The following is a 13,197-nucleotide window of genomic DNA, read 5'->3' as shown; positions in this document are numbered from 1 at the left end:
GCTCCTTGGGCTGCTTGCTTTCTCCCAGCCCCCCCAGCTGGGCACAGCTCCAGGCTAAAGCTGACAGCTGCCCACACAGCGCCAGCTCCCAAGTGCCACAGCTACCACAGGCAGCGGCAGCTTCCTGAGGCCGCAGAGCTCCCACTGCCTGCGAGACAGCGCCCACCAGCAGGACTTGCTACCCCAGGAGGGAACCAACCCCTCAGCTGCCTCTCTTGTCTCAGCACCCTGATTTCCCCCAGCCCCCAGGACAGAGACACTCTGCAACTCCCTGAGGAAACACCTGCAGCTGCCTCGCCACAGCCCCAAGCCAAGCCTGAGCAACCCAGCCCTGCTGGGAACAGCTGAATCCCCACACAGCAGCTACCAGGGAGCAGCGATACCTGACCCTTCACTCCTGACAGCGCCTCTCTTTCCATTGCCTTCAAATCTTCTAGACAGCAGGCAGCTGACTGCACATACATTGTACCCTACTGTTGGCCAGGGAGTACTTTATGGATTTTGCTCTTTCCAAGCATCATGAATCTTTGCTCTTGCAGAGGTACACACTAGCTCTCTTTCAAAGATGCTGAGGTGAAATTTGTTTGTCATCACATGTTCGTGTTTGTGAACTCAGCAGTGCCTAAGCTTTCTCTTGTGGAAAAATGCAATTTCCAGTCTAGACAGTTGATAAAAAAGCCTTCCAAATGCAAACTGAGGATAAAAATATGCACACACAGCTGAAAATTGTTGCCAGACACGTGCTCTTGATAATCAGATGTCCAGGCTTTGCCTTAATTGAATTTTTTTGCAAGGGAAAAAATGTACATTGTATGAGAAAAATCAGATGATAAATGCATTTCTTATGAAACCCAATTGTCATCAAAAGCACTGTCCATCCAAAATTTCATGTCATGCACTCAATAGCTCATTTACTAATGTGCAGATGAAAACATCAGAGCTGTCTACAATGATGGAGTATAAACATTGCACAGAACCCAGATGAACTGCTCTAGACTCTCTAGGGTTTCTGTGCTACCTTGCCTGTTCTCACAAAGTATACCATAACATCAAAAATATTCAGCCAGGAGCTAATGTGGATGTCACTGATGTACCCCAGACACTGACATCAGTGATGTCACTGCAGAAGTGTGTAGACATACACATCTAGGTTCACTATCAATGGAGAGCCACGTCAGGCTAGTTCTGGTCAATTCTGAACATGGAAGTAGCACCTCTAGAAAGGAGCATTCCAAGTATCATTCCTAGCTCCTTTCTTCTTGTCTCCCCCTACTTGGAATGATAGCACAGACACTCTACCCACAAGGGACAGACAAGAGCCACTGGGGACTATCTGCTGGGTATTTACTGCAGGCAGCAAACAGCCTGGGAGCACCAGGCAGCCCCTCCTGGCTGTCACCTGCTACATACGGCCACTGTACTTGGCTGGGGTGACACAGGAGGCACTGCTTGTTCCCTCTTGGCATTGCAGGCTGTGGGATGGCAGCAGTGAGGAGCCACTGGGCACTTCTGGGAGCGGCAGCACGACTGCACCAAGCTGCTGACTGCCATGCAGAGACAGCCCTTGCTGGGATAGCAGGAAAGCTGGCTGCAGAGCAGGACAGCAGCACAGGCAGAGGGCCGAGATGGTGAGTGGACAACTGATCGTGGTGGTACTTGTGGGTGCCCAGTGAGCACACCCTGGCACACTGCCCCACACCACATCCCTTGTCATGGGGTGACTTTGCGTTTAAGATAGCCTCAGGAGCTGGGAGGAAGTTGAAGCTGTGAGAGGCTGATGGGAGTTTTTCCTCTGACCAATTATTGGTCATTTCTAAGAATTGACAGCAGTTTTGAAAAGTGAGATCAACTTGTGAACCCCACCTTAAGATGAAAAGCCAGGGTTCTCTTGTTCTCTTTGGTTTCCGGCTTCTGAAGAGGTATCAGGCTCTGTCTCGGCCTCCTCCCCCCCCTCCTCTCCAGGCTGGACAAAGCTGCAGAGGGCAGGGGGGGGAGAAACGGAGCCAGCCGGCCTGGCTGGGTTTGCAGTTTCTGCTGCTGAACTGAAACCTGACAACATGAACATCTGCAGCTTTTCCAAGACTTTAACTCTTTTACTACCTGGATAAGATGTACAGATTACTCCTTTTTCCCAGAGAGACAGAGAGAGAGAATCAACATGAAAAAACACATCATAAAACCATCAAAGACAGTGAAGAAAAGAGTTAAGGTTTAGATGGGGAAGAGAGAATAAGGAGATGCTTTATAAGCTGAAATATTTTTCCGTTAAAGCTATGGAGATGGACAATAATGTTCTGAAAAAACTCCTTTAATTCATGACAGAGGGAGAAATGGAATGTTCAAAGTGTGGATTTTGAGCAAAAGGTGGAGTAATTGTGATACAGTGAGGTGCTGGAACAGAGTGGGGAGAAGTAATAGTTGAAGATTTGAAGCCTTGAGAGGCAATGAGAAAATGTCTGTTTCCAGAGAAGCTCACAGAGACAGATGAAGAGAGCTTTTGCCTTTGAATAACTCATCCTTAAAAATGACATCCCTAGACTCATGGCCCATAACACACCTCAGAGTGATGTGAAATGGGAGGAGAAAATCTGATGACAGATTTCTGGGCAGCTGGCATCAGAAAAATAGAAAGCTATAACAGAAATAGTTTTCTTATGAGAAACTCCATAGATTTGCAGAAGAAGACTTCTGTTTCTCTACAAAGGCTGATGAAAAGACTCTAGCAGGAATTGGGACTGTTTTAAACACCAAAGTTCCAAAGTTTTTGTCTCTGTGTTGTCATGTGAACAAGATAATAGTTGAGTAGTGGGGGATAAAAGCGTTTTCTGGAAATTTATTCTGGTTTTCTTATTCTTGTAGTTTTGTTAATGAACTTTCTTTATTCCTTTTAAGTTTTAAGCCTGTTTTGCTCTTGTTCTAATCCATATCTCATGTCAAGAAATAAGAAAGTTTTCTAGTGATTTTTTAGTTACTGCTTTAAAACCATGTCTTGGTTCTAGGAGACAGGTGTCTGCTAGGGAGAGCAGGAGCCTCCCTTGGGATGAAAGAATGTAGACCCCCTCTCTCTGAATTATTATAATTTTGAAATCAAGGGGGCTTTCAGGCAGAGATCTGGGGATAGGAATAACAGTTCTTTACTAGTATAACCAGGTAAACAAACAAACAATAACTACAGCAATAACAAGAAAACAGAACCAGGGACCCCGGGACAGCTTTCTCGGCTGAGACGGGATGGAGGAGAGGCTTTGTTTTCACAAACCCCTCGGGCAGTCAGTCCCGGTGCTCCTGCAGGGCTCCGAGGAAAACAGTCGGCTGGAACAGCAGGGACAAGCTGAGATCCTGGGCTGGTGGATGAGGTGTATCAGCAGCTCCACGGCGATGCCTGGCAGGACAGGGGGTGCGAGGCCACCAACCAAGAGGGGAGAAGGAGAAAAAGCAGCTCCGCGACCCAGCGCACAAACGTCCTTCCCCGAAGCCGAGGAAAAAGCCAGCTAAAAACTGTCCCCACCCTCCTTTTTCTGCCCCCTTCCCCCGCCACCCTGGGCCCGGCCACTCTTTGTCCTTTGTGAGCACTCCTAAGTACCGGTAGTTACGTTGTCCCAGCACATAATGGGTAAAAATTCCCACCTAACCCTCAACAAACCACAACATTTATTTGGTGCGTTGGCCGGGAAAACGAAATTAGCAAATCTAAACCACTACATCCCTGTAGATACAGCTGCCTCCTGGCACCAGTGCTGTAGTTTGGACTATCAGGAGGGGCAAAAGCCAGAGCTTAGGCCTTTACCACTACTTTATTCAGCTCAACTTGCCAATGGATCTCTAAGAACCAACTGCTCCACTACTGCTGAGCTGGAGGGACTCAAAAGTACATTTGCTGTTCATTCTCAGGACAGGCTATGGACCCAAGATCCCAGCTGTGCTTGGTGAGGCAGGTGGCAGTTTGGGCTTCTTGGGCAAGGAAAAACCTGTGTGGGAAAAAGCTGCCTCGGAGCAGGCTTACCTGAGGAATTTCATGGGAAGCTGCCATCCCCATGGATGATGGGCATATTGGCCAGTAAGGGCACGTTGTCCTGCTTCCTCAAGACCTTCTTCTTCAAGGCACTACCAGGGTGTTTTCTCTGCACACTGGAGGTTGTGCCATTGACAGGCAGTAGGCTAAAGCCTGTGGGGAGACCAAAGAGGAGCTTGTAAGTGGAGGCTGCTGCACAGGGTGACGATGGAAAGGGCCAGAATACTTGCTGGAGTTGGGTAACATCTCTTTGTTATTCCAAAGAACTTCAAGTATAACACTGGCATGCGAACATGGGACAGTGATCACAGAATCCCAGAATCCTAGAAGAGTTTGAGTTGGAAGGCACCTCTAAGCACCATCTAGTCCAACCCCTGTGAGCAGAGACATCTTCATCTAGATGACATTCCTCAGTGCCCCATGTAAATTGGCTTTGAACACTTTCAAGGTTGGATCAACAACAGCTACTCTGAGCAAACTCTTCCAGTGCTTCATCCCCTTCATTATAAAAACATTCCCCCTAGAATCTAATCTGAATCTACTCTCTTCTAGTTTAAAACTAAATTGCAGTGATGCTTCCCCTAAGAAACAGGGAAGACCCAGTATTGCTTTGCTTTTGTTTTCCTGTTTCAGAGGCTGGCTGGGGAAGTTACCAAATGAAAGTGCAGATAGCCTTGCGTGATGCCCTCGGGCTGAGTGCTGCCTCCTAAGGTCCCTGCTGCCACCCTGGGGGCAGCGCACACAGCACTGCAGTCAGAGCCCCTCAGCCAGGATTCAGTCAGGAACACTGCTGGCTCCTGGGGCTACAACAGAAGCACTGGCTCTGGGGCTTCAGCACAGCTCTACAGTGCCAGCTCCTCAGCAGGCTGTGGCAGGAGAAGGATCTCTGGTGTTTTCATTCAAAGCAGTTGAATTTTGTTTCTTCTCAGTTGCACCATGGCTGAGAAGCATTCTTTTGGACTCCCCTTCCCTGGAGGCTGCTCTCCAGGAGAGAGTCTGAAGCCCCAGTCAACTTTGCAAGACAAAAAGACTCTGAAAGACTTTGGAGGTGAAGGTGGGAAGCTGATATTCTGTTACTGACTCAGTGAGGCCATGGGCAAGATTCTTCATGCTTCTGTATTTTTGGGAGGGAAGGGAAAGAACTCCTCTTCAAGCTTCCACTCAGATGCAATCAGAGCAGCCCCCCTGTCTGATTGCATCACCGTGCAAAGGGCAAGCAAGTGGTCAAAAAGGTCAAAAAGGACCACAGGTGTAGTCACCAATTACTTGCTTCTTCTGCATTCCCACTGTACACTGTCTGTGGAGGCAGCTGCAAGGATGTTTCTGTTTGCCTCCTTCTCTTGAGCTCTTTCTCCAACAGCTCCATTTTCTTCCGCTCTAAGTTCTTTTGAGCCAACTTGCACAATGCAGACCTAGTTGCAGTGGAAATACATCACAGATGTAAGCAGAGACACCCAAACCAGACACAACATCTCATCAGGAGCACAGGGTCCATAGAGTGCCACAGTCTTTAATGCAGCTCCATATTCATTCAGTTTCAGAAGAATGTCTCCCACCCTCACCTTGGCAATTACACACAGGGAGGTGGAAAACTTTAGGGCCACAACCTTACACTGCTCCAACTGCAACCTATGACAGGAAGCCCTGCTTGAAGCACAAAAGTCATTGGAGTGCTCCAAGACAGATGAAGAGCTCACATGCCCAGTGAGCAGGCAGTTCAGTTCCTACAGGCCATGGCAGCAGAACAAAAACCACGTGCAATACGCAGCAAGGAGGGGTAACTGCTCTTGCTTAACACTCATGGCCAGGAATGGCAGCTGTTTCTCACTTCCTGGCTTCTGAAGAACTCAGCTCTGAAGGTGCCTGAAGGACCTCAAGCAAAGGACTCATGTGAAAACAATTTACAGAAACATTGATATCAATGAGCAGAAAAATTGAGAGTGCTGTGCAATACAGCCAGAAAGATTACCAGGAAAAATCAAACTCTCTCATTTTATTTTGGCAGCCTTGCTTACGCTTAACATTACAATCTTTGCTTCTCTGCTTCCGAGGGTGCAATTTGCACACACTCACTGGTGTGCAGCTTGCTCTGCCATTCAGAACTTCTCTAAGATGGCCTTGGCACCTAAAGAATGCTTCTGGCATGACCTTAGCACCATCTCCAAATCAGTAACCTTTTCACCACTGGTAAAAGCCACACAATTGCTCTTTAACTGTCAAATATATTCCCAAGAGAATCCCCATCCCCCAGGAGTGGGAGATTACGATTGTCAGTGACATTTTGGGCCAAGCAATAACAGCCACTGGAAAGGAAATCTGCTTATCCCTGTCTTTATCCCTTACCTTTCCAGAGCTGTCCCTCAGGTCTTCGTCACTCCTAAGACCAGTTCTGCTGGGATGATCTTTCTCCTTGGCTTGGATCAGTGGGAGGCCTGGTAATGGAAGCAAAGGTTCGTGTAAATCTCTGGCAGACTTCAAGCCCTCAAAAACACCATGCTGGACAACAGGCAAGAAAGATTCCAGATTGCAGAGGTCTCATAAAACACAGGGATTGTGTAGGCATGGTACATATGCCTAGACCTTCTCCCAGTGAATGGGCTACTGGCACAGGCAGAGAGTCAGGGAAGAGATTTGTCATGGTAAACCTGCCATAGGTGGCTTTGGGCTTGTGCTGTCAGAGGATGACAAACTCAGACCCTGCATAGGCTGCATCCATTTAGAAACCTCCTCCTTCATTGGAAGTTTCACAATGACTTTCCCTCAAAGGAGGTTTCCCTATTTCTCCCAGTGCAGAACCAGGCAATGTCTATGAATCTCCATCAGATCTCAAAGGCTTCAGCTCAGAAAGTGCCCCAAGGAAAGGTTTTCTCCTTCAAGGGCAGGACAAAGGAGTGGGAACATATCTCACTTCATGCTCAATGACTTCCTTCTCTCTTCTAATTGTGACACTAGAAAGGGTTCAGGGAGATAAAGGGCAAGTCCAGGATGGAGAAGAATGTTTCCTTTTCCTGCACTGCATTTCCAGGGCCGCAAGGTACCACTCCAGCTCCAGCCATTCTACACTTCACACTGGAGGAATTTTCTCTACACCACCACAGCACATTGCTGGTGATTGGACTCTTCAAGAGTCCACTGAGCCCATCAAGCCATTGAAATCAATTTAAAGAAATTTTTTAAATTAATTATTTCCAACCAAGCATTCAAAATGTCACCCTGAGTCATAATTCCAACGGTCATTTGAGGACAGACATGCCCTGCACCTACCTCCTTCTTCAGAGTTGTCATCTTTGCTTCTGCTGCTGGATCTGGCCCTTGAGAAAATGGAAGACAAAAGAACATAGGATAAAGAAGAAAGAGAAAGGAGGGAATGCGTGTAGCATGAAACGAGACAACCCTTCTTAGCATGGTCACTCTGAAGAAGGAAGAAATGCAACACAGAAAGCCAACAAGATGCAAAGCTGATTCATTGTCCTTAAGCTCTCAGTTGCTGGAGTCAGACAGAGCTGGCCAAGCTCTGGCTGAAACACAGCAGTCATTCTTCAACTTGCATCATGACTCCCAATTCTGCTGTCTCTCCTTTTGGAGCCAAGTGGCTCCTACAGCCTCTCTGAAGCAGCAAGAGCTGCTGAGGTGAGACACGAGTCTCTATGGAGGGCAGCTCCTTTTGAACAGCTGCCTAAGCTTGACTTTGCCTGCTCGTGCCTTACACCGGTGACAGTCTCGTGTTCCATGTGGTCAGAGCACTGATGTCTCCTGAGAATGATATTACACCTCCTTGCTCTTTCTAGAAGAAAAAGGCTTTTGCAAACACAGCTGCTATGGAAGGATATTCAGATTGCACTTTAAAAGCCCTACAGAAGATTTTCAATGTGAATGATACTTCTGTGATTCCTTCTTTATTGTTATCACTCAGACAAGCTGGACAACTACATTTTCTCACGCTTCTCTAAGCCAATATATTTCTATCAGGTACAGTCCTATACCTCCTCTCTAGCGCCTTCCCCTTTTGATCTTAAGCCCAGATTGAAATATTAAACGTCGGTCAGAATACGTCTACACCCCAAAACTTCTCTGGGATCTCATTTCCCAGTGGAGGCCCAGGCACAGAGAAGTTGTGCCTTATGTTTACTTTGGGATCCCTTTTCTTGAAAACAGCTGGAACACACAATGGTCTCCAGAATATGACAATTACATCTAGGAAGTAATTGCTTCCCAAAGCTAGTTTTCATTGCCCTTGTAACTCCAGCTCAGTTCTGGTTCAGGGATTATCAGTGTATTTTTCTTTTCAACATATAAGTGTTGGCAAATGAAATACAGCACCTGAATTTAAAAATAAAAGAATCAGTATTGGAATTTGCAGACAACTCTAAAGTAGCCAATATTTGTCCAATCATATTCTTGTGGCTCTAGAAGTTGACAGTGAAGGATCACAGTATTCAAAGATTTGCAGGATCCAGACCCATACAACACAGTTCAAAAAATGACGCCACAAACATTACAGAGGGAATCAATAGCCAGTTCCAGAAGAGAAGCTGTCTTGAGGAGCTTTTAAGACCTGCCTCCTCGTCCCTACCACCACCTCTGCTCTTGGCCATATGGTGGTGGGTTTGACGTTGGGCTGGATCAGCACAGGTAGGACCAAATGCTGAATACACAGAGGTTTGCCTAAATACATGAGAGAGCTGACTGTGCAAAAATAACCTACGAGATGGGAAGAGCGAGGTGAACAGCATACTGGAGTGTTGGAGTCTGAAATACAGACTGTGTGCCCTTGTTTTTAGTATTTAGTTCTAAGATCCAAGAAAACACTGAATTTCATATAATATGAAATTCATGAGCATGTTTTCATGGTGATACATGAAAACAAATGTTAAAGTTAGACAAGAAAGTGTAGGTGTGTAGATTAGAAAGTTTCTTAAATCATTGGGTGAAAAAAATAGTTTAGAGAACAGGAGACAAGATGGAGGATTTAGGGTGTTGTCTCTTGTCTTTTTCTTCCTTCTTCATGTTCTTTTCCTACAGGTTTTTGGGTAATAGTGAGTAACTGGATAAAAAATGCCACAGTGCATCACAGAGGTGATGGGTCATTGGGTCATTAAGAAAAATAATATACGTGTCTATTGTTAATTGGATAAAAATAAGTATAAAGATAAAAGAACTGCGTAGTTCAGAGCCATTTTGTGTATCAGACATGAAGTGTGCCACTCACAGAAGCTTCAATCAATACCTGCAGGATCACAGCAACCAGTTCCTGAAAGAAATCCGTCTGGAGAAAAACATCTGCTATCACATTCCGAAATTCCAAGGGCCCTGGACTCGGAACATTGGATTCTGCTGGTCAGTAATCTGAAGATAGCCAGGTCTGGTAAGCTGTATACAGTCTAGATAATGGGGTTGAATATTTATAAAGAGAGATTGTTTAAACCCAGGATATGGGGGAAAATATAAATATGATGTTTAAAGAGATAGGAGCCCCGGGAATATGGGGAGATGAACTGCCCTTTCTGAAAGTGCGGGAAACCCAGATAATTCCCCAGCGGCGTGGTTCCCCTGCCCCTGTCCCTTCAGAGAACGTGGGGGGACGAGGGAGGAATGCGAGGGAAAACTGAACACCGGGAAGCTTGTGTTACTTCAGAAAGCAGAGTGAGCAGTTTGTTATATTGTTAGAGGTTAAAAAAATTGTATGGAGAGATATGATGGTTTATATAGAGTCTTTTTGGAATTATTGCAGTTAAAAGAAATCGCGGGGGGGTATGGAAAAAAAAAAAAAGTTAGAAAAGTTCCACGCTGTTTCTGAAACCACGCCTTTAGAACAGCCCCCTACCCTGCACCCTCCATGCACGTCAGAGGAGCCAGAGCGAGGGAGTGAGCTTACCCCGCCCTCTGACGAATTTAATAACACAGAGATGTTAGAAAAGGCTGGTAAAGGTGTGTCTGCCCAAGAGGGGACACGGAGGGGGGTGTTCGCTCAGCAGGCGACCCCGAAAATACCCGCCCATCAGGCGGAGTTAGAAGCTGCCCAAAGAGGAGAGGCTTCGAAGAGCAGCGGGAGACGGCGGGATGGCCGCGCCGCGGAGTGACCCCGAGCAGAGGGGAGAAAGATTAGAAAAAAAAATATTAGAACGCTGCCATAGACAGACAGCGAAAGAAAAGGGGCTGGCCAAAGTTATAAAGGCACACCCCGCAGGGAGAGCGGTGCCGTGATCCATGAGGAGGACCCGGCCCTCCGGAGGGGAGATTGGCGGGGTCCCTGTCGAGCCGCGCATGCGCGTTTCGGCACTGAAGCCGAGCCGGCAAAGTTCGGGAAGTCAGCCCGACTCAGTCGGCAGAGCCTGAGACTCTTAATCTCAGGGTCGTGGGTCCGTTTTCTGGCACAAACAGCAGTCACCCAAAAAGGGATTTATCTCCTGAAAAGGAGTTTCTCCCTAAATATAAGTTTTTAGAGTTTTTTCTCAGATTCAAAAGCAGCACATGGCAGCACACAGCAGCTAGAAACGCTGTCGCCATGGCAACCACCGGTGAAACAACTCAAGCAACTTCGATGAAGCTACAGAAAGCAACAAAACAAAAGAGAAAGAACAGAAAGCTGGACATCTCAGAGAGGGATAAAAAAAGAGAGTGTTTTAATTGGACAATTAAAAAATTAGAAACTTTGCAAATTGTATTATTAGTAAATCAGCAAATTGTTGTAATCATGATTGACATTTAAAAAGAAGTCTCTATTGAATGAAGTGCCTTCAAAAATAGATCAAAAAGTTTATAGATATTTTATAGTAAAATATATATAGATGTTGTATTTCTAATAATATCTGCTGGTTTTGTTTTTACAAAATAGCATGGAAAATGATATTTATACATCCCAAGAAGTTTAAAAGATTTTTCTTCTGTTTCAGTATTCCTAATATATGAAGGTTTTGAAAATGTTATCTTCTCTATACATCTACTGATAATGTAATACTGTATCATATGGAGTGATCATCAAGCATTATTACTGTAGTTACAGTCAGTTTCTGCAAGAAGCATTTCTTTAAAATTAAGTTGAAAGATCATATGATTAACCCTACAGAAAAAGAATTGAATGACAGGTTTTCTTTCATTTTTAACCTTTCCTTTCATTTGAGTAACTGTATTGTGGAGTTAGTTCAATACAGTTTTCAGTAATTTCAAAATTATGTTAACCATATATTACCCATTTGCTTGGTATTTTTTTTTTTATAATTAGGCAATTTTAATGTGAGTCCTTTTGTTATAAAAAAACATGTATAATAGCATATATATCAATTTGGATTTTGAATTTTAGTTGAAAAAGTTAGACTTAATGTTTCTGAAAAGTACTACAAAAGCTGAATAGCAAATTACCAAATCTGTGGTGCTGTATTTTTTTTTTAGTGAAACTGCATTCTAAAAATCCTAACAAATGTAAGCATATACCAAGCAAATTTTTGTTATGAATTGGTATTTTTAATAACATCTACAATTATTATGAGTTATTCTCAAAACCAGATAACACAGAATGATGATAAATTTGTTACATCCCTATAATCTCTATAGTGAACCAATATTCCTATTATATTGTGTTCAAAGAAGTGTATACCAAACTTTTAGTTGCTTTTTTAATAATAATAGAGTAAGATTAAGTCATATTTTCATCTGATACAGATTAAGTGCTAATAGAATTAATCAAAGTTAAATTTCACTATATGTAAGTTTGAGTGTTTTTAAGTTAAGTTATAACTTTGGTATTTTTTGATTTTAAGTTTTGTTACTTCCTTTTATCATAATTAATTTTTAACAGGTTTAAATTTAAATTGCTTTATGTTTTATTGAAGATATTTGTTTAAATTGCAAAGTATAGTTATTTTCCTAAAGAGATGAAGATGAACACCTGCTTGTAGACAGAAGTGAATGCAGTCTGTGACACCTTTAACTTCATTAAGAATTCTATTGTTTGTTTTTGTATTATTATTGTTATATTGTTATATTGTTAACATATTGTTATTGCTATTGTTATAGCTTTCTTATTTTTCAGTGTTTTCAGAATTTTAAGAAGATGTACCATTGCTAAGGGTCAGCTGCCATGAGAGAAACTTCAGATTAAACCAACTGCTGCATGGTTTAATTGGTCTGGTACCTAAGGCTTCTGGTCATTTGCTTTATACAAATGCTTTTTAAAAGTTTGCTGTGTTTTAAGCATCTTATAGCTGTTATTTTTAAACCCCTTGCTTTGAAAATGAGTTAGGAGACATCTTTCCAGATGAAGCCCAAGGCTCTGGCCAAGCCTTGACTTTACCTGGATGGAGAATTTACCAATAAACCCAGAAGTTTTCTGCATCAAAACAATATTCAGGTCAATTTGACTTGGCAATTAGTGAATTAATATAGCAGCTGGATTTCACAGTGAGCTTGGAAAATTGTTATCCGGACATGATTTTCCAATCTTCCATTGATTTATCAGCTGTGGCAGACTCTGGGATGAGAGTATATATTTAGTACATTTAGCAATTCATATTACAGATTATTTAGATAAGTTTAATATCACATAATATTAATTATGCATCTTCTTAATAAGTTTTCAATTTCTGTAAAAGTGTTATTTCCTATGTGTATACATGTGCAAGTGTTTTACTTTGATAGTTTTTCATTTTTATAACAAAAAACCAAATACCTTAATTATAAAAAAAAAAAAAAGGGGAGAACCAAGGCTATGCCTCGGAAGTATAAAAACCTAATATATTTTAAATTTTTGGAAAAAGTATAAAGATCTTATATCTATTGCAAATAATTCTTGAACAGTCCTTTTCAAACAAGTCTTTTACTAAGCCAGTTCCATCAATTATCAGGTATTGTTCTAACAGTATTCAAGCAAATTTGAGAGAGAATTCTTTGGTTCTAGTCAAAAGTTCAGAAGCAAGAAAATTAAAAAATCTATTTCAATTAATAATTTGGAGGAAAGTGTATGTTTGTGTATTCACAGGTTCAAAGCAAAAGTAACTTCCTAGCAAAGAACATGAAAACTCATCAGCTGCAGAGACAAGCAGACAGCCCAAAGAGCAGAAGAGCGAGCATGCAGATGTGAACTGTATCAAGACCACAGTTAACAGCGGAACAGCTTGGATCCAACATGCAAGAACAATGAACTTTGGGTTTCATGTGAAACAGTGGGAAAGTCGATATTTTAAAGCCTC

This window comes from Poecile atricapillus, chromosome 9, assembly GCF_030490865.1.
Source record: "Poecile atricapillus isolate bPoeAtr1 chromosome 9, bPoeAtr1.hap1, whole genome shotgun sequence".
Classification (NCBI taxonomy): Eukaryota; Metazoa; Chordata; class Aves; order Passeriformes; family Paridae; genus Poecile; species Poecile atricapillus.
This window is presented reverse-complemented; position numbering follows the sequence as displayed.